Source organism: Ctenopharyngodon idella, chromosome 10, assembly GCF_019924925.1.
Source record: "Ctenopharyngodon idella isolate HZGC_01 chromosome 10, HZGC01, whole genome shotgun sequence".
Taxonomy (NCBI): Eukaryota; Metazoa; Chordata; class Actinopteri; order Cypriniformes; family Xenocyprididae; genus Ctenopharyngodon; species Ctenopharyngodon idella.
This window is the reverse complement of record NC_067229.1, coordinates 39,312,768-39,332,003: the sequence shown is the minus strand read 5'-3', so window position 1 is coordinate 39,332,003 and position 19,236 is coordinate 39,312,768. Positions and strand designations below refer to the sequence as shown.

General features: G+C 36.4%; 1 protein-coding gene across 1 annotated transcript in view; it reads right to left on the bottom strand.

The window, feature by feature from the left end:
• The window catches only part of esama (endothelial cell adhesion molecule a), a 43,271-nt gene that overhangs the window by 9,984 nt on the left and 14,051 nt on the right, over positions 1 to 19,236 (bottom strand). The gene's annotated exons all lie outside the window — the stretch shown is intronic.

Genomic DNA, 19,236 nt, shown 5'->3' with positions numbered 1-19,236 from the left:
TATCCTGAACTGGTTACAACTATACTGTCAATCACAAATATTAAAATATAATCAATCTATCCACCTATCAAAAACATTTACAATGTTTCAAAAAATGTCTAATTCAAATAAACACTTTTCTTTTGAACTCTATATTCAAAGTTTCCACAAAAATATTACACAGCACAACTGTTTTCAACATTGATAATAATAAGTGTTTCTTGAGCGCTAAATCATCATATTAGAATGATTTCTGAAGGATCATGTGACACTGAAGACTGGAGTAATGATCACAGGAATAAATTACATTTTAAAAGGAGGGATATCAATTTAATGCATTAATTAAATTAATTAGTTATGGAAAAATAACGTGTTAAAATGATTTAACGCACCCGCCCGCCTCAGACTTACGTAGGTCATCTTCCATTTCATACAGTTGATTTGTGGCAAACATGAAGCAAGTCAACAACTGTGTGTGATGTAGTCTATAGACTGCAGTTAGAAAGACCCTAAAATTCAAGATATCGGGGCAAAAATGCCCCATATATGAGCTTTTTTCTTATATTTATTATATCATATCATATAGTTAAGCAATGTCACGAGTAACAAGCACAATATCACACGAGTGCTGTTTTTATCTCTTTATTTACATGTACTCACCCGCATGTCGTTTCAAACCGGTATGACTGACTTTCATTTGTGGAACATAAAAAAGATATTTTGAAGAATGTTGTTAACCAAACTGTTCTGGTCTATAAATATATCTAAATACCAATTCAGATGCAGCTTCTGGAGAGAAAAAAAAAAGGCCGTTGTAGCCTTTATATGTTGAATCAAATAAGAATATTTATTTCTAAAGCTAACTTTTATAACATATATTTGAGGCTAATACAATAATGAATTCAAATTATATTTTGAGGGTAATTTCTCAGCCAAATTTGATGTACCATTAATTTGTGATTTAATCGGCACATCATGTAATTAATTAGATTAAAACATTTAATTGCTTGACAGCCCTATTTAAAATATATTCAAACAGAAAAGTTATTTTAAACTAAAAATATTTCACAATATTAATGTTTTACTGTATTTTTGATCACATAAATGCAGCCGTGGTAAGCATAAAAGACTTTTCAAAAACATAAAAATAAAAAAAAATTCACGACCTGAAACAATTGAACTGTAATGTATATTAAATATTCTTTAATATTTACTTGAATTAAATATAAACCAGATTAGTAAATAAAAAGTTGTGTTACCTTGTTATAGTTTAAGTATGAACACTATAGCACTTTGAATTTACAATTTTCATTCACAATAGCACATATTTCTACAACATTTTCCATAATCTGCATGCTAGGATACACATACAAAGCATGTTAAGCCCTAGGCAGCTTAGAAATAATGCTTGAAGACATAGAGAAATGTTATATTATTATAATTTTCCATGGACAAGCCCAAGAATTTGACCTGAAACTGTATTGCTGTCTAGATACCAATAGAGGGCAGCAAATACTATGCAATAAACTTGCTCAGTTTTACACTACACTACTTATACTGTTTTGCGAAGAATAAATAGATAAATATTTTGTTAACTAATAAATATTAATAGAAATTAATATTAAATATAATAAATGAACTGTAAGTTACAAATAAGAACAAAGACCAACATATAGTGTTTCTTGCACTTCACTAAAATCCTTGATTTGGGAATTATATGACAGATATCCAATGACTCATGCAGTCAATCTATGTGTTCAGTGTGTCTATTTTATCAGCTTCTACCTCAGCAGAGCTTCTGAATCATTAAGTGCATTAACCAGCATTCCCAAGTCATCTCTTCATCTCTAGATCTCTCTTCTAAAGCCTCAATTAGAGATTAAACTAGTAGCTCAGTAGGGAACCTGTGTCAGCATCAATCTCTCTCATTAATCAGAGCACTTTTGGGAGTGTTTCTCTCTCTTGTGAACACAGTCTCTCTCAGATCCACATAAGTATCTTAGCAGTGTTTAAACTGTCCTACTAAACTCAGTGACTGGAAGAGCAACCTCAAACAAACACGAAGACCTTTACACGCCACAGGAGGAAAGCATTAGTGCTGTGGATGAGGAGAGTTTAATGTGCGATAACCAATGACCAATTCAAAGTGAATGTCCACTACTAGTTGTTTATAGTCATTTAACAATGATGAATGACTAGTCTGGAAGACGTTTTGAGGGATTTTTCTGTTCTACTGTGAGAATGACAGAGGGACAGAAGCAAAGAGCCTATTTCCTGACTCTTCGAGCATAACAACATCACAGCATCTTCTGATTTAGCTCCTAATGACAAGACATTCCAGCGATGTCCCAATCCCATCAGCCTAATGAGCCTGCAAATGATTTCTGGCATTATAGTCCTCAAAATCTCACATCTGTGTACACAAATGTTTCGCTGATGCAAATGTGCTTTTGTTTGTTCTGTTGTGAACCTTAGAAAGTTTGAAGGAAAGCTTTAGGGACAGGTATGGGCAATGAGAAGAACATTCAGCAAGAGAAAGCAGATCATATAGAAGTCAAATATTGAATGTGGACTTTTGTTCTTTGGAAATCCTCTTTATAATGGAGAGAAGCTCTGTAAGACTAAAGAGAAGAAGAGAGTGATGTAAATCTGCTCATGGGTCTGATTTGAATAATATATGTTGTCGAGTGGCATGAAGTCAGAATGGAGATGGAAAGATCTACATGTGCCTTAAATTAATCTCACTCCTGCCACATAGCTGGGGAGGTAATGAGGTGTCATCAACCAAAAACTCAACAAGTCAGGGCTTGACATTAACACCCGCCAACCCGCTAAATGCGGGTGGATTTCAGCAGTGGCGTGTAACGCAGTCACTCCTACTAGACACTTTGGCATCTTAAATATTATAGGCCTATATTACATATACATTTTTTAATTGTAGTCTTTTAAAAATACATCTGAAATAATGAACTAAGTATAATGTAGTGTTGTCAAAAATATCGATTTTTTGATACATATCGATATTGAAATATCTGAAACACTTCCAATACTCATTTTCTGCAGAACAGATACACGATACCAGCTTTCTCGCTCTCTCATCTCTCCAACAGCAAGTTGACACACAAACCCGCCTTCCCTCACTCACTTGTTTCATTTGCTCCAGATGTATATTGTTGGTGTTACAAGGCTTGAATTTTGCCGTGGGATTGCGCATATTGCGTATAATTTTACTCATTCCCGCAGATTTCGTAAAGCCGCCTCTCAGTACTAAATTGAGTTCTTTTTCACAGCTTATTGTGCTTAAACAGTCAAATACATAAAAAATAATGTCAAAATGCCGGTCTTGGCGAGTATTCACGTAAACACATTCAGTTATGTTTTAAGTGAACGTGAACAGTTGAGAAAGAAAACGTATGTGTAACAGTGTAATAGATCCGTACGTCAGGTCTTAAAGTGACAGCAGCCTAACATACCTGCTGCCAAATTATAATTATCCTGCATTTTTTATTAAGCTAAACAGATTATGTACATACAAAATGACATTAAATAATGTAATACAACTCAAACTGCAGAACATACACTACCATTTAAAAGTTTGGGGTCAGTAAGTTTTTTTTTTTTTTTTTTTTTAAGAAATATTTTTACTCAGCAAGGACGTATTAAATAGATGAAAAGTGACAGTAAAGATTTCATTATAACAAAAAAATCTATTTTTGAACTTCCAATTAATCAAAGAATCCTGAAAAAAAAAAGTATCCCAGTTTCCACAAAATATTTTCAACATTGATAATACCACATAGCACCAAATCATCATATTAAAATGATTTATTTAGGATCATGTGACACTAGTAATGATGCTGAAAATTCAGCTTTGACATCACAGGAATAAATTACATTTTAAAATATTTTTTATAGAAAACAGTTATTTTGATTTATAATAACATTTCACAATATTACTGTTTTTACTGTTTTTGATCAAATAAATGCAGTCTCTATGCATTGGTATAAAATACCACTTTAAAAACTTTAACAATTGTCCCAAACTTTTGAACAGTAGTGTACATAAATGAACAACTAAATTTAAAAAAAAGAAAGAAAAGTATTTAATCTACCAACTCACTTTGGTTATATAGAGATAGAGAAATCGTAATACAGAGTAATACACACTTGTACGCTGAGACTCTCGAACATACAATGTGACTGCGTGTAATTTTATCTGTGATACGCAAGTGCTAGGTTATTAATTATTTAGATAATTATAATTTAATTAAAAATAATTTAAGTGCAAATAATTTAATTATTTGCGCTGCACCTGTTTAACATCAGCTGAGCCTAAATTTTCAATGTGGAACATTTAGCTGATTATGAGATTCCGAAATATCAAAACCTAAGAAAAAAAAAAAAAAAAAAAAAAAAAAAAAAAAAAAAAACCTCATAGTTTCTGAGATAACCCCATTATTTTAAAGTGCTGCGCTGACATACATTAAGACTCTTAGTAATGTGCTGTGCAAACCCAAAGTAAAACAATGGGTTTAATATCCTTTGTGGCCTAAGAATAACTAATCCATCTGACTTTAATTTATGGGTGACATGAACAAGCCCTCTTAATTTTAATTTTAAACCCCTCCCAACAATCTGTCATATAGGGACATTTTTTGCAAGTCCTGCCCAACATTACTGTATCAATGAAGAATAAACATTGTGTTTTACTCTGAAATAGGTCACATTATGAACATTATTAAAGTCATGTTGACTTTAACATAACTTTCTTAAGGGAACTGAGGATAACGTGATTCACAAAGACAAGAACACGGCAGTTGGAGCACAACAGAATATGAGTTTGTTCCCATGCGTACGCTTATGTGCATTACTGAGATAGGGAGAGATGTTGATGCTTTTAATTGCAGGAAGAGCGCAAATTTTCCTATTTATTTTACAGAGGTTGGCACAAGGCTCTGATAAAAAGTTCGGGAAAGGCCTTTGATGCATCTGACAGTTTGCATGGATGCAGAGCACTGGGCGGAGACCAAAACTTCCTGTCTTAAGTCTATCTATGCTGCAAAGTTACCGTTAAAGCATTCCTGCCCTGGGTCTTCAGTTAGATCTAAGACCGAAGGCCTTTTCAAGACAAGTTAACACCCAAAATGATTGCAGATGCTCTGACAAAATGAGTTAACAGAAAATGACAAATCTAATCTCGACCATAAAGCCTTGATACGATCAAGCAGAGAACTGATATCTGGGGTGGAGATGTACACAAGTACACTGCAGATCTGAGAGATTGACCGATGGCTTTCTTCATGTTACTGATAAAACATTTATGAAGTGGTTTCGTAATGTGGTAGAGAGCCTTCAGGGAAAATCACCAGGTTAGGGACAGGATTTTAAAATGCTGAGTAAACGATACATGCTAAACACACATAAGCAGTGTGAAACAATCTTTTTTTCAGAATGAAAAGAGATAAGTGTTTAAACTGGGGATTTTGCAAGCATTTTTTAAACCTAATATGATATTTTATTTTAAAAAAGCAGAGTGATGTTGTTTTAAACGATTATTTTGTGTAAGTTAGTGTTTTACTAACATACTGTATGTGAAGCCTTTTTGTTGTCTGGTGACAAAAAAAAAAAAAAAGTGAACGTTTTACTTGGTTTCACTTTTTTTTGTAGAAGAATTGGTTACACTATTGTAAGGTCTCCTTGTTACAGTGTAACTATACATTTAATTACTGAGTAATATTTATTAACAACGTACGTTTATTATTACTACAGTAAATACATGTAACAAGGACACTAAAATAAGTGGGTAGTCATTTGTACATATGTTACACAGAGTTACTATAGTAATAACTATAAATTATGCATAAATACATGTAACTAACCCTAAACCAAACCCTAATCCTAACCCTATAGTAAGTACATGTAGTTACTTAATATCACTCAGTACTTAAATGTATAATTACAGTGTATCAAAGACACCATAAAATAAAGTGTAACCAGTTACAGTTACTGAAAAATTTTATAATTTAAAAACAAAAACAAAACACCACCACCACAAATATAAAAGTTACATTTTTATGAACTTTTACAAGCTTGAGCATCTTCATTTGTCATTGACTCATGTATAAAGACACCAGGCAAGGTTGTCCTCTGACAAACTCCTTATCTGACAAGAAAAAAGTCTTATTCCCTTGTCTCATTTCAACTCTCTTTCTCTTTCTCTACTGGCATTTCTCTTTCCAATCTCTTCTTCTCTCTCTATCTCTCAGTAATTACAGACGATGCTCGAGAGCGGATAGAGAGCATCAGTTCTATCAAACTGTGACTCTGTGTGGTTCATTTGAGAAGTATTTGTAAGTCATTAGTTTAATTGCTGAAGTAAGATTTCATGTTATCCACAATATCTGTGTGTGTGTGTGTGTGTGTGTGTGTGTGTGGGTGCATGTAAGAGAGAGCAGTGAGGATGGATGTGCCGATGAAAAGGATTGTGATCGACTTTAGTGCAACTGAGCGGATCAAGGTTAATTGAAGCGGTAATGAGGGTGCAGAGAGAAAACTGATTGATGTGGATAGTGAAAAATGGACAGGCAGAGACTATTGTGGGGGAAATTTTGAGTTTCTGTATAATTTCCATATGAATTTACTTATATTCTTATGGTTAATTGATTCTGTTTTTCTAAGTGCTTAAGTATGCATTCTTTGGGTGACAAGTGGAAAAACACTGAAGTGGTAAACATGTTCCTAATATGGTAAAAGGACAGAGGCTTCAGCCTTGGAGGTTAGAGATATAAAAGTGAGGGGAAGCTTTCATTCTTGGTCTTACACTCTGCAGCTACTTGTGTTTCTGTATGACTGTCTGACCTTTCTTGCAAGAAATAAAACTTTGAAAAAGTTTTTGATTTTGTGGTGAAATGTGACCCGGACAAATTTTCATGGGATTGACCCTAGAATTCACACATATGCTCATCTGAAACCAGTTATGCTTGTTCTTTAAACTATGGCTGATGCGTTTTGGGTGAGAAATACTGGGCTGACGCTGACATATAAGACAACGCAGGAAGTGAAGTCTTAAGTCCTGTCAGTGTATTCATTCCTATTTCCTTCTTTCCTGTTTCCTGTGCATTGTGTTAAAACAGGGATACAGGAAAAAGAGCTGGGCCAGAGAAGACAAAGACTGGGACACACTCCAACAGAACGTAAAGGATGTAAGGTCACACACACACAAACTGTATATTCTCTCCCCCTACACTAACCCTACCCCTAAACCTACCCATCACAGAAAACTTCTAAACTATAAGGTCAAAATGTATTTGTACTGGTATATATGGGGACATTTGGTCCCCATAATGCAAGGAACACCAGGTACACACACACACACACGTCTCCATCTAAGATCCTGAAATAACTTCAATATGAGCCCTTGTCACTCCTCCTGCTTCAAAGGCTCAGGATGCTTCTCTGGCCCAGATCTGATCAGTTCAACACAGTGACTGACAGCTGGGAGTCAAATCTGTACAATACTGAGAGATGGCAGGTGATGGAATCTGTCCAGGAGACAGTGGATTAACATGATGAATTGTGCTGGGATTACCCTGTGTTTTACAGGAGCTGCAAAATGTGATCATCTGTGACACACAAACCTCATGCCTTTAATCTGATTCAGAAACACCATCTATCAGCTCTGTTTAATGCTGTATTAATCATACCTCACACCACTGCGGTCATAATAAGTGACACGAACCCACTACTGACAGGTGAAATGAGAAAGCCCATATGCGGCTTGACACATTAAACTGATTGAAATGACCACAGGATGCATTAAATATATAATCTTTACTGTCAATTTTGATCTATATATATCTATATGTGTGTGTATGTAAATGCATATCATGTACCGAGTAAATGCATACAATGTGAGCATAAGAGAAAAAACAAAACAAAAAACAGCACAATACAGTTTTAAACAGTATTGTAAAAATAAAATAAATGTATATACATATTTAATATAATCATTTATAATATCCAATTATCTATAATTAATACATTTCATATTACGTATTACTAGATGATAGCAAAGGTTATCTAAATGTAAAAACAGATTAATTGGAATTCACAAAAAATCTAATAAATCAAAGTGATGATGCAACGCCTGTGTGTACGTGTCCTGAAATACAGCTGCAAGCAAACTATGCCAAAATATGTCCATCTTGCATAAGTAATTTAAGAAAAATGACTCATTTGATAATTAAGCCACATGCTGAGGATGAATGTTCAAAAACTAATTACCCAACTCTGAAGACAACGTAATTACCATAGAGCTCCAGTCCTCTAAATCATATGGAAAATAGCGCAGATAAATCAATGAGACCAAAGCCTTATCGCTACACTCCACAGAGCTAGTGTGATTATTTTTATGGGTAAAGAGATACAGCTCACTCTTGGATGGATGCAGTTTATCAGACTGAGTTTGAGGAGCATTATGGACTCTTCGATTAAGACTTTCATTTCATTGCAGCTTTCCGAATGTCAGACGCTTGACCACAACAGTAGATAAAGGCCTTCTGGTAGGCTGAGTGAGGCATTAATCTTAATTTGACATGAGAACCGATAAAACAAATGTTTGTTGAGCCAAATAAAGAATCACTCTGCCCAAATACCATCAGAAAGGAAAACATACAGCTTTCTTTATGCCCTCTTTTCTGTCCTTTATCTTCATAACACCAAAACAAAGTAGCGACAGTACTACTTCAAAATTATTTTTATACGTAGCCGAAAATGTCAGTTTTGAGCCAAAGATATTTGCACTAAACTTAGCAGCACCACCAGACAGGCCGAGCATTATGGGGGATGGATTACATTACACTCTCAGAAGACTTAACGTTTCCACTGTCACATCAGGTTAGCGATTCTGTCGCAAAAAAATACATACAGCTTTGATCCGCCACTGAAACCCCACAGTTAAACCTGTCTTAAAAACACACAAGGCCATTACTGATGAGTAAAGCTCCTGATACGGGAGGCTGGAAGGCCAAAAAGAACGGGCAGGAGCGGGAACAGCAGGTCGTGATGTTGTGTTTGGCCGTAATTAATCATCTCTGTTTTGTGTTTCTGCATTAGAGGAGCTGTGATTAACCCGAGGATCAACAGAAACAAACAGAAGTGGAGAGGATGTGGATCCTGTGGCACGTCTCAGTACACAGGCGCACACACGCATGCACATCCTGGGGCCAGTCACGTTTCCTTATTCTGTGATCAAACTCTCAAGCTGTGTAAAAACAGCACATCCACAGCATGAATGCTGGTGTATGTAGTGGCTGGTTGAATAGAGAGAAAAACAGCCAATGAGAATAGAGCAAAACTATTTCATTTGAAAACAACGAGTTATGAAAACACAGTCCCTGGGAGAACAGTGACGAGTGGTTTATGGAAAAATACCAATTTACAGTGTCACCACCCTTGACAAAACTCCTGCAGGGACAATTTCAGCCACAGATAAAACTCCCATAAATCCCAGCACAACAAACAAGACCATCACAATAGATAACATTGTTATTCTTTATCAAAAGGAACTTAAAAACGCAATGTCTATGGACCAGCAAATAAACTTATAACATGAACAAGCCGTATGGTTTAAAACACACACACTCTAAAAAACGTTGGGTTGTTATTTCCACCCAAACGCTGGTTTGAGCCTGTTGAGCCATTTTGTTGGTTATTTTTCCTATGGTTGGGTAGTTTTTGTGTAACCCAGCCATTGGGTTAGAAGCTGGTAAACAGTTGAAACAATACACCCCTCCCCACCCGCCCTCTGATGCAACAACAGGCTCCAAAAGGGTGTCAATCCCATAGACCCCCCATGTTAAAATGCCCAACTTTACAGCCTGGTATAAGTAGTTTCGGTCTATATAGCTAATTTTGCCCTTCATGACAACTCTGTTGGGGGTGGATTTTTTTAAATTATATTAAGCCTTAAAGTTCTGCATAATTAAGGGCGTGGCCACTTGAGTGACAGGTGAATTACCGCTGCTGTCACTACTAGCCATTTGTCAGCTGTCTGTTAGCTCCACCCATGTCCCGCCTCTTTGCCCATTTCAGTTATCTGGGAGTGACGCGCGGTGACACGCTGCCAAGATGGCGACGGCCGGCTCCACCCACTTTGGGCTTCAAAAATGTTCTTCAGAAACCTACAGGTGACGTCATGGACACTACGTCCATTGTTTTATATAGTCTATGGTCAGTCAGCATTGGTCGTCTCGCATGATCGAAACGTCTTTTTACTGATTTTTATTCATTATAATACTGAATGTTATTAATTTGGATGTTAAAATATGTTCTCAGTCAGAACTCGGTTCTGTTTGTTTATGTACAGGTTATAAGGAGCCTGTCACGATATCTTTCGTCTATGAGAAACGCGAAGCAGCGGTCTGAGGTTTGCAGCACCCTCGCCGAACAGTGGCCCATCACCGGCTGAGATTTCGGCAACACACCGCTGCTCTCACAACAGGAATATATGTGGAAATTAGCTGTAAAATTGAGTTCATTCTTTTCTGCACTTTTTCACTCACATGTACACATTGTTTTAACTCTTGCCTATATTTTTGTGCATTCCTGGGGGTTCATTTTAAGCCACACTATAAAAAAAATAATTGTTGGTTTAACTTAAAAAACTAAGTTGCTTGGTTGACTGTTTAAAATCAACAGAAACTCAAAATATTATGTTATCTGAACCACATTAAATTGACAAAAGTTGATTTGACAAAAGAAAAAGTGATAAATCATGAAAACAATTTTTAACAGTGCAGCAATATAGTAATTTTTAATCAATAGTTGAGTTTAATAAAAACAACCCAGCATGCTGGGTCAAACATTTAACCCAGCCAGCTGGGTAAAAAACAGTGCTGGGTTGCCAAATAACCCAAATTGGGTTGTTTTTAACCCAGCACACACACACACACACACACACACACACACACACACGAGTATATACATATTTGAATATTTACATTTTTCTGTTTATTTATACACATTATATTGAAATCTTATCTGCAGTTATGGTGTATATAGGGATACAGCTGAAAACCCCCCCCACAATATTCCAAATAACCCCCACAATAACCCCCACAATATTCCAAAATACAGCTGAAAGGAGCGACTCAAGCTGAAACAGCAGGAAGACTTATTCCATGTCTTTTTTATCAGTTATTGCCTCACTAATGTATCTGATGTCATAAAAAGCAAGATTTAGTTCACAGCTGATGCCACAGAGGTGTAACAGCAGTGATATCATCTTTATTTCATGTCACTGACAGGTGGTCCGACTCTAAATGTAATATTTCCCATCAAGCTGCTCATGGGTTAATCATGATCTAGACACCCACGACCCAGATAAAGCTTAACCACAGCTATGGGCTTGATATTCATAATGCGTAACAAATCTCATTAGAGGCCTGCTGATCTAGGATCATATTTGTGATGTTTATACCAGTTCAGGTGATTGCATTATGACACAGGGATGTTACCTGTGTCATAATCCTTTCACTTGTGTTGCCACCAGAAATATTTGATCCAGGCCATGGGCTCAGGGGGAGCTGTTATTGAGATAAATGCGCCTCTCGATCAGGGATTTTGCTCATCAAGAGTTACCCAGCAGGTTTTGAATATGACACTCAGTCAGCACTGATCTCATAAAAGCAAATTCTAAGCAAAAACCAAATCCATCCCTGACTTCAAAGTGTTTTTCAAAATAATTCCTGACATTGACTGAAATCTGTGTTCCCGAGCAGAGACGTAACAAATCCAGATTTTTAAATAATTGACTTCAAGGACTCTCAGACATGTTTATTTATATATAATAATAAAATAAAAATAAAAATAAAAAGATATGAAAAAGATAAATAGATAAAAAATATATACAAATTAAAAAGATTAATAAAAAAAAAAAAAAATTAAATACAAAATAAATAAATAAATTACAGATTTTAGACCTCATTGCTAAAAAAAACCCCTCCAAATACTAGCCCACTTCAACTCTTCAGGCAAACACATCAGCAAGCTGGATGGTTGCATCTCAGTGTGATTTTTGTCAAGAGCTGTCTAGTGCAAGGCTTCAACAGAAAAGATATTTGCACTTGAGTGCACAGTCTGACCTTGAGCAGCTATGAGTTCAAAACGAGAAATGGCCAGACACAGCGGTCCACCAGGACCATCTAAGCATTTACCTGCCTCCCATTGAGAATGAGTGCTAAGAGAGGGTGGACCGATGTAGTACACACTGCTGAAAGCACAGAAACGCAGCAGAACATGCCTCACGGTTGCACCTCGGCATGTCATCTCTTTCATGCCTCCTCACAGCAAGTCTCTTTGCAATTCTCATTTGGGGTAACTGCATGAGATTGCGTGTTTGTTCACCGGACCGACGATTAACTCTGACTCGTCTTCGATATTGGATTTGACGCTTATTGCTGAGTTTATGAGTGTTTGGTCAACATTTTCTTCAATTCCCAGTGTAAATATTGAACATAATAAGATGTTTGTGCCGCAGGGAGAAAGAAATAGATTTTGAAGCATACCCAGAAATTACATGTGAGGTTGGATTATGATTTTCAATGGTGCTAAGCACATTTTCCTGTAAATTTGAATGTCAAGTATTTGCAAATATTTTCCTCTCCAGTTTATGCGAATATAGTTCAAATAAATGGAAAAGGGAAAAACAAGAGGAAAAGATAAAAATTATTAGAGAGTGTTTATAGGCATATAAAATGATTATCTGTCTTCAACTATGGCTGTTTCTCATAATGACACAGATGAGAGAGAGAATCTAAAGCTTTTCGGATTAAGGTGTGACAAATAAACTAATTACTCAATGTGTGAATTAAGAAGATGGCAAGATAAGCCAGAAAGCTTACAGCTGACTGTTCAGGGTTAATGATCTGTCTGATCTAGAAATCCCAACGGGCAGTCCGTTCCTGAAATCCCTCTCACACACCCCGAACACATGCAATAAAAGATAGGCAGGGTCCAAAATTTACCACACCTGCCTATTGAGAGTGAATAGAAATATAGTCTATACATAATTCTTACTGTCCAAACTGTATTTTGCATTAATATAATATAAATCTCCTAAAAAAAAAAAACTGTTAAAACTACATTTCGTGACATAACAACAGTAGTATTTTAAAAAATTATGGTGGATTTGCTTGACCGCCATGACAGTTGCCGCAAGCGGAGTGATACAAATGCTGAAACCGTTCCAGTGCTGATGCTGGGGAATATCGCACGGCTCTCAGCCAATCAACTTCGTGAACCAGAAAGAACTGTTGTGTAATGTAATGTAAAGTAATACACAATACATCACACAGCCACATTCTATAGCCATTAGTGACATTTATGTCACCAGTTTGCTATTTATTTACCAGAATAGCAAATGAGTGGGAACTCAAGCATTCTTCTGCTGCCCACATTACAACTGTAGCCCAAAAACAAAGCCCAATGGTGCAACAAAGGCCTCTCAAATACAGAAAAAAAAAAAAAAAAGACACATGCATGGCTGTCAAATGTAAGTGACTTATTAAAATCCCCTTTATATTTAAATTCCACACATTTGTATGGAAAAGTCTATTCAGCGTGTATGAAATCCTGTACGAGTGAGAATGACATGGCTTTCAACAACTATTGATACTGTATAATTTATAGTGATGGACAGCCAAGCCAATTTATCAGATGATATTTGGCCATTTTGACAATATTCTATTAGACAAAAACAGGGTCACTTAGCTGATTAACAGAAACGTGGAATATGGAAAACAAAATATTTTTAATTAATATTGAGTAAATTTGAGGGTTTTTTTTTTAAAAAAAGGAATATTTTTCACATCTCATATACTATAATTTCATTATCCTACATTGGGGAATGGAACATTGGCATTTGAACCCATGAGTTCTACAGCTCAATAAATTTTTTAAGGATCAACTCTTTAGACAGAATGTGAAGCTGGTTTCCGATCTGCTCTGACAGACAGGGGTCATTGTGCACCGCCATCTGTCTTCGAAATCCGCCTGTCCGAAATCTGTGCACCCCTAAGAGACTGACTTCGAAGAAATGACACAACGTCTTTGAGATCTTGTGTACCTTAGGTACACACGTTTTCTTCGGTAGATGTTTTTGTTTAAGATGATTAACTGGAGGTGAGATAAGTCTATAAACATCCTACCACCTCTATCACCCTCACAACACCCTCCTGTTGCACTTTCTGAGATTGGGCTCGTCTTTTCTGCCAGTGTCTAAGCCTCGTCTCTTTCCTTTAATCTTCTCATGGCTCAAAGCCGCCTTTAGATGTGAGCAGCTCCACACTCGCGCGCACACATTCAATCCAAGCTTTCAACGCAATAGAAGTGAGATACCTTTAGGCAAAACCTTCACAAATACCTAAGATTACTACCACACAGGCAATGACCAGACAAATGGTCAAGCAACTTTTCAATCTGAAACAGAGCAGACAGAATTAGCAGCGAACAAGTTTCCCAAGAAGCTAGGCTAGTTAGGTTAAGAGGATCAGAGTTGTAAGATCTTCAAGCCATGTTGAAGAGCGAAAGCTTCACTTGTTATTTTGATGACCGGATGATTTGTCAGGACGCATTCAAAGAACACTGTCCTGCAATAGCAATGCCAGAAAAAAAATATTTTTGCCATCTCTTCACCTACAGAGCGCATTCAATGTTTGTCTGCAAAACGACTCTGTGGTTGTGAATCCCGAAGGACAATAAACAATAGCGCCTGCTACTGAATCCCAACAAAGCTTTCCTTTACAAGTCCCTTTTTTCAGCAGGGGTCCATTTTCAGGAAGGATGGGTGGAGGCCTGGATAACAGAGTCACATTTCCCTTTAAACTTTGGAGATTAGATTGCAGACCTTCCGAACAGTGACCATGTTAATCTGCTGTGACTTCTTTCATCACAATGGAAATCTTATTCTGGAAAACACGCTTGAAAAATCGTTTGAATTCCAGAATGACTTACTGAAAAACTATTTTCAAATAAAGTTATTCTACACATGCCACTGCTGGGAAAGTCAACATTTAAACCACAATCATTCAGACCGACAGCATTTTATCCATCGCTGAATGTTGGAGAAGTTTACCTATCTCAGGTTCAGTCACTGCAGTGATTACGGAATTACTCAGAGGACAGCAAAATGTATTTATTTACTTGGTGGCGTTATCGAGCTGATCTGGGAACAGTGGAATTGCCCGGTGAGGGAATGCTGGAGCTTATCAGGGAGTGCCAGGCGGTCAGAGAGGAAGTGGAGAGTCAGAAAAAAGAAAGGCCTAAATGCTGTCTCTTCCTTAATTTATTGCTCTTTCTCCCCGCCTCTCCCTCTTTCTCCCAACCTCCTTCTACTTTTCCGTTCTTCCTTTCAGCATTTCAAAAGAAAACATGCTGCTAAGATGATATGTTTTTTTTGCACAGAACATTAAAGAGAACCGTTTTCCACACAACTACCAGATATAAGCCCTTTTTCCTCAGAATAAAAGGGCATTAAAGTAATACAAGCCTTTAAAAGAGATATGTCAGCCATTATAGACCATTTCAACGGCTATTCGTCTGTTTAAGGAAGTGACATCATTGTTTTGAATGTGCTCGACAACTAACCAGAAATGTCCAAGGAACAATGGCGGGAGGCGCTTGATGCACAGTCGGTTTGTGATAATTTAGCACTTTTAATATTGACCCACCCTTTGTTCAGGAACTCACTATTCCATTTCTGTTCGTCAAATGTCAGTGAAATTTGTTCATTTTATGTTTCAGTTGAATCTTTTTATATTCATTTAAATATTTATTAGATGTTATAGATGGAGCATTCAAACCCTCTTAAGGTGATAATACACGGGGCAAATTTTTGAGCGATGTTGCTTGGGTACTTTCCCATTGAGAATGAGCAACAAATTTCTATCTGGACACTTTAGATCGGTCGTGGGCAATTTTTTGAGATCCTCCAATCAGAATGCTAGCAGCTGAACACGTGACCGGCTTGGAGATTTCAGAAAAAATTCAAACAAGATGGCGGCCTCTCAGCGGCAGTGGAGCAAAGAAAAGGAATGTGAACTTATATCTTTTTACGCTGGTAAGTTGTCATGTGTCAATCCAAAACAGGGAATTTACCTCATTTAATGCTTAAAATACCAACAGGTGTCCAATTTAATGTGCGTAGGCTGTAATTCATTGAATGTTTTCAGTTAAATACTAAAAAGACGCGTTCTGTTTAACGTCCGTTCTGTAGTGGTGTAGGCTGTAGGGTGTATAGCACGTGAAAGTAGCTTTTGGAATTCAAACGCTCGACGCAGGTTCAAATCCGCCTTTTGCAAAACTCGCTCTTCTCCCTTTTCCTATCACAAATCAGATCAGAAAGGCATTTATATTTAATAAAAATGAAGAAAATATGTGACGAGTTGAAATAAAGTACCTAACAAGTGTTTATAATAAAGTATTTATTGGGTTGGCAATAGATTTGCTCCTCTCTGATTGGTTGCTGCCAACTGTCCGTTGCCCTAATTAGTTGCCCTGTGTCTCACCAGGTTGCCCGTTGATGGCAACATTGCCCAGCAACATTGCTCAAAAAGTTGCCCCATGTATCATCACCTTAACACACTGTTCCACAGCAACATGGCTACAAACCTTACCTAACCCTAAGCACACATATTTTGAAATAAGTAATAATGGCACACAGCAATTAGTTTAATATCATACAGTTAGCAATGTAATTTACTATTTGCATAAATACAGACTGCCCCAGCCATGCAAATGGAATGTAAACTGATAACCTCCTCGGGCACCTTAGCAACGAACCGTGATGAGTACATTTTTGACACAGTTTGACTTGTTTCAGCTTCACCAAACAAAAGACAAATGTCGTCCACATTGTAAGAACAAATGTTCCCAACCTTTACACCAAGAAAGTAATTATACACATCCAGACTGCGTTGCGCTTTTAGCGCATCTCTCGTGTAGATGCAGGGCAGTATCAACCAGGTAATTATAGTCGCCTAGATAAGATACTTCAGCTAAACGTTTAATGTTCTGTGTGAAAAGTTTGCGCCTCAAAGTCTTATTTAAAGGGTACATTAATTCCACATCATTGTTTATTTTCATTTTTTTGTAAGTACCTTAACTGTTCCGTTTGTGCTAGACAAAGTATATACTTGTTTTGACACTTCTATGATTTAAAAATGGCGCCACCAGACATGCACAGTAGCATTCCAAAGTATTTGTTATTGTTTACATCCTTCAAAGGGTCTATAATGTAGAATAAACTCTAAAACTCGCCACAAGGCTTTAGTATTGGAAAATTCTCATATACCACGCAGATACAAAAATCTATGCGTCACCAGTCAACTGTATGGCAAAGTGTTTATATAAATTCAATGGTCATAAAGAGTGAGAAACAATAACAGGTTTACCACTAGAGCATTTAATTTTAAACAAACATCAATTATATATCTATACTATGTTATTTTGGGTTATTTGAGACACTTTCAAACAACCTTTATATTAAATATGCAGTTTCACTATGGAGAACCACATAGGCCACCCAGTATTAAATTGATTGCCTATGGCTTTTTAATTACATACAAGACATTTACGCAGAGATTTAAGCATTATGATATAACAGATTCTCTTTCGGTAAACAAACTTGCTACTAATGGGACTGCAATGATGCATATCGAATGCAAATGCAAATTAGTACTTCATGTAATTACTTTTTATGGAAGGGAAAGCAGAAACTAGTGTTCAACTCACAAATCAGTGTATCTAAGAAAAAAAAAAAAAAGCAAACCACCATTGAGACAAATGGACATAGCATTAAAATGTAGCTATGCAGAGACTAATATTGCTGTAATACCGCTAATACTAGCAAAGAGGCAATTGTTTTGTATACAATGTAGCAGTACACTAACAAATTCTGAAGGAGTTTCGAACTCATTTTTAAAAAATATGATTAGTCATTAAATCAAAAGAAACGCTCTTCCTATTAGTATTATCAGTCTAAGCTCGAAGAAAGCACAATTATTTCCAGACTAAAGGGTCCACATGGTGAACACTTTGACCAATCATATAGTGCATGCCTTTAATGAGTAGCCGAGTAATTATAACAGCACTATGGTGCATTATGTGTGTGTGTGTGTGTGTGTGTGTGTGTGTGTGTGTGTGTGTGTGTGTGTGTGTGTGTATGAGAGAGTGTGTGAGTGTGTGTCTCTAGGGAGATGTTCCTGGAGGAAAGCAATCTAGCCCTTCATCTTTTCTTTTAAATTACTGAAAGAACAAATAAAATCAAAATTATTTTCAGCAGCATGTCAAGCAGATAAACGCTATGGTCAAGGTGTACACAAAATGACACACACACAGAGATGGACCACCAAAACACACAATACCATGAAATATCTAGTGATATATACATATATCAACCTATCTGTTCCACTAATATTGGGCATTTTAAGACTATTGGCCAATTAACAAATGTTTTATTGCATTGTTTTTTTTAAATGGAAAATAAAAGGCAAAATTAATTAAAATAAAAAAAGGAAAATAATAATAAAACAAAATTAATGATTCTTATTAATTCTGTGATTTGGAGATTTTTATTTGCTATTATTTAATTATATTATATTTCATAAATCAACATCATACTGGCAATCAGCCACAAGCATCTCTAGATGGATATCAGCTATTGATAAACGTGTGTTTGGTCACAAGGAATATCTTCCAAACCAAACCAAATACAAAACCAAAGCCAAAGCACTATTCATACAACACAAGTCTGCAGCCAGACTGGTGTCTATCTTAATAATAATACTTTTCCTATTCCTTTTTTTGTATTCAAATGTTAATTTTATGATTTTAAAGTTATGATTTTAAAGGCCACTGAAGTGCCTTGAAACACGCAGCATTATTCAATGTGTTGACGTAATTTCCACTGAAACAGGAAGACAGGGCAGGACATATCGAACAGCTCCTCCCCTTTTTAAAAAATAGCCAATAGCATTTCGTTTATATCACAGCTCAGCCAGAGCCGTTGAGCTTGGTAAACAAAGTCGCAGCCACAGTCTAATAGATTCCCCTTTTAGATTTAATATGAAACTGCTGCTAAAGCAAAACAGTGAACATAGTCATGCTGAGGATATGTAGTTTGAATAGTGTGTAATTTATGTTGGTGCGTGGCACCGGTGTTATCTCTTCCATTCGTCAGTGCTGTTTCTAATGTCGAGT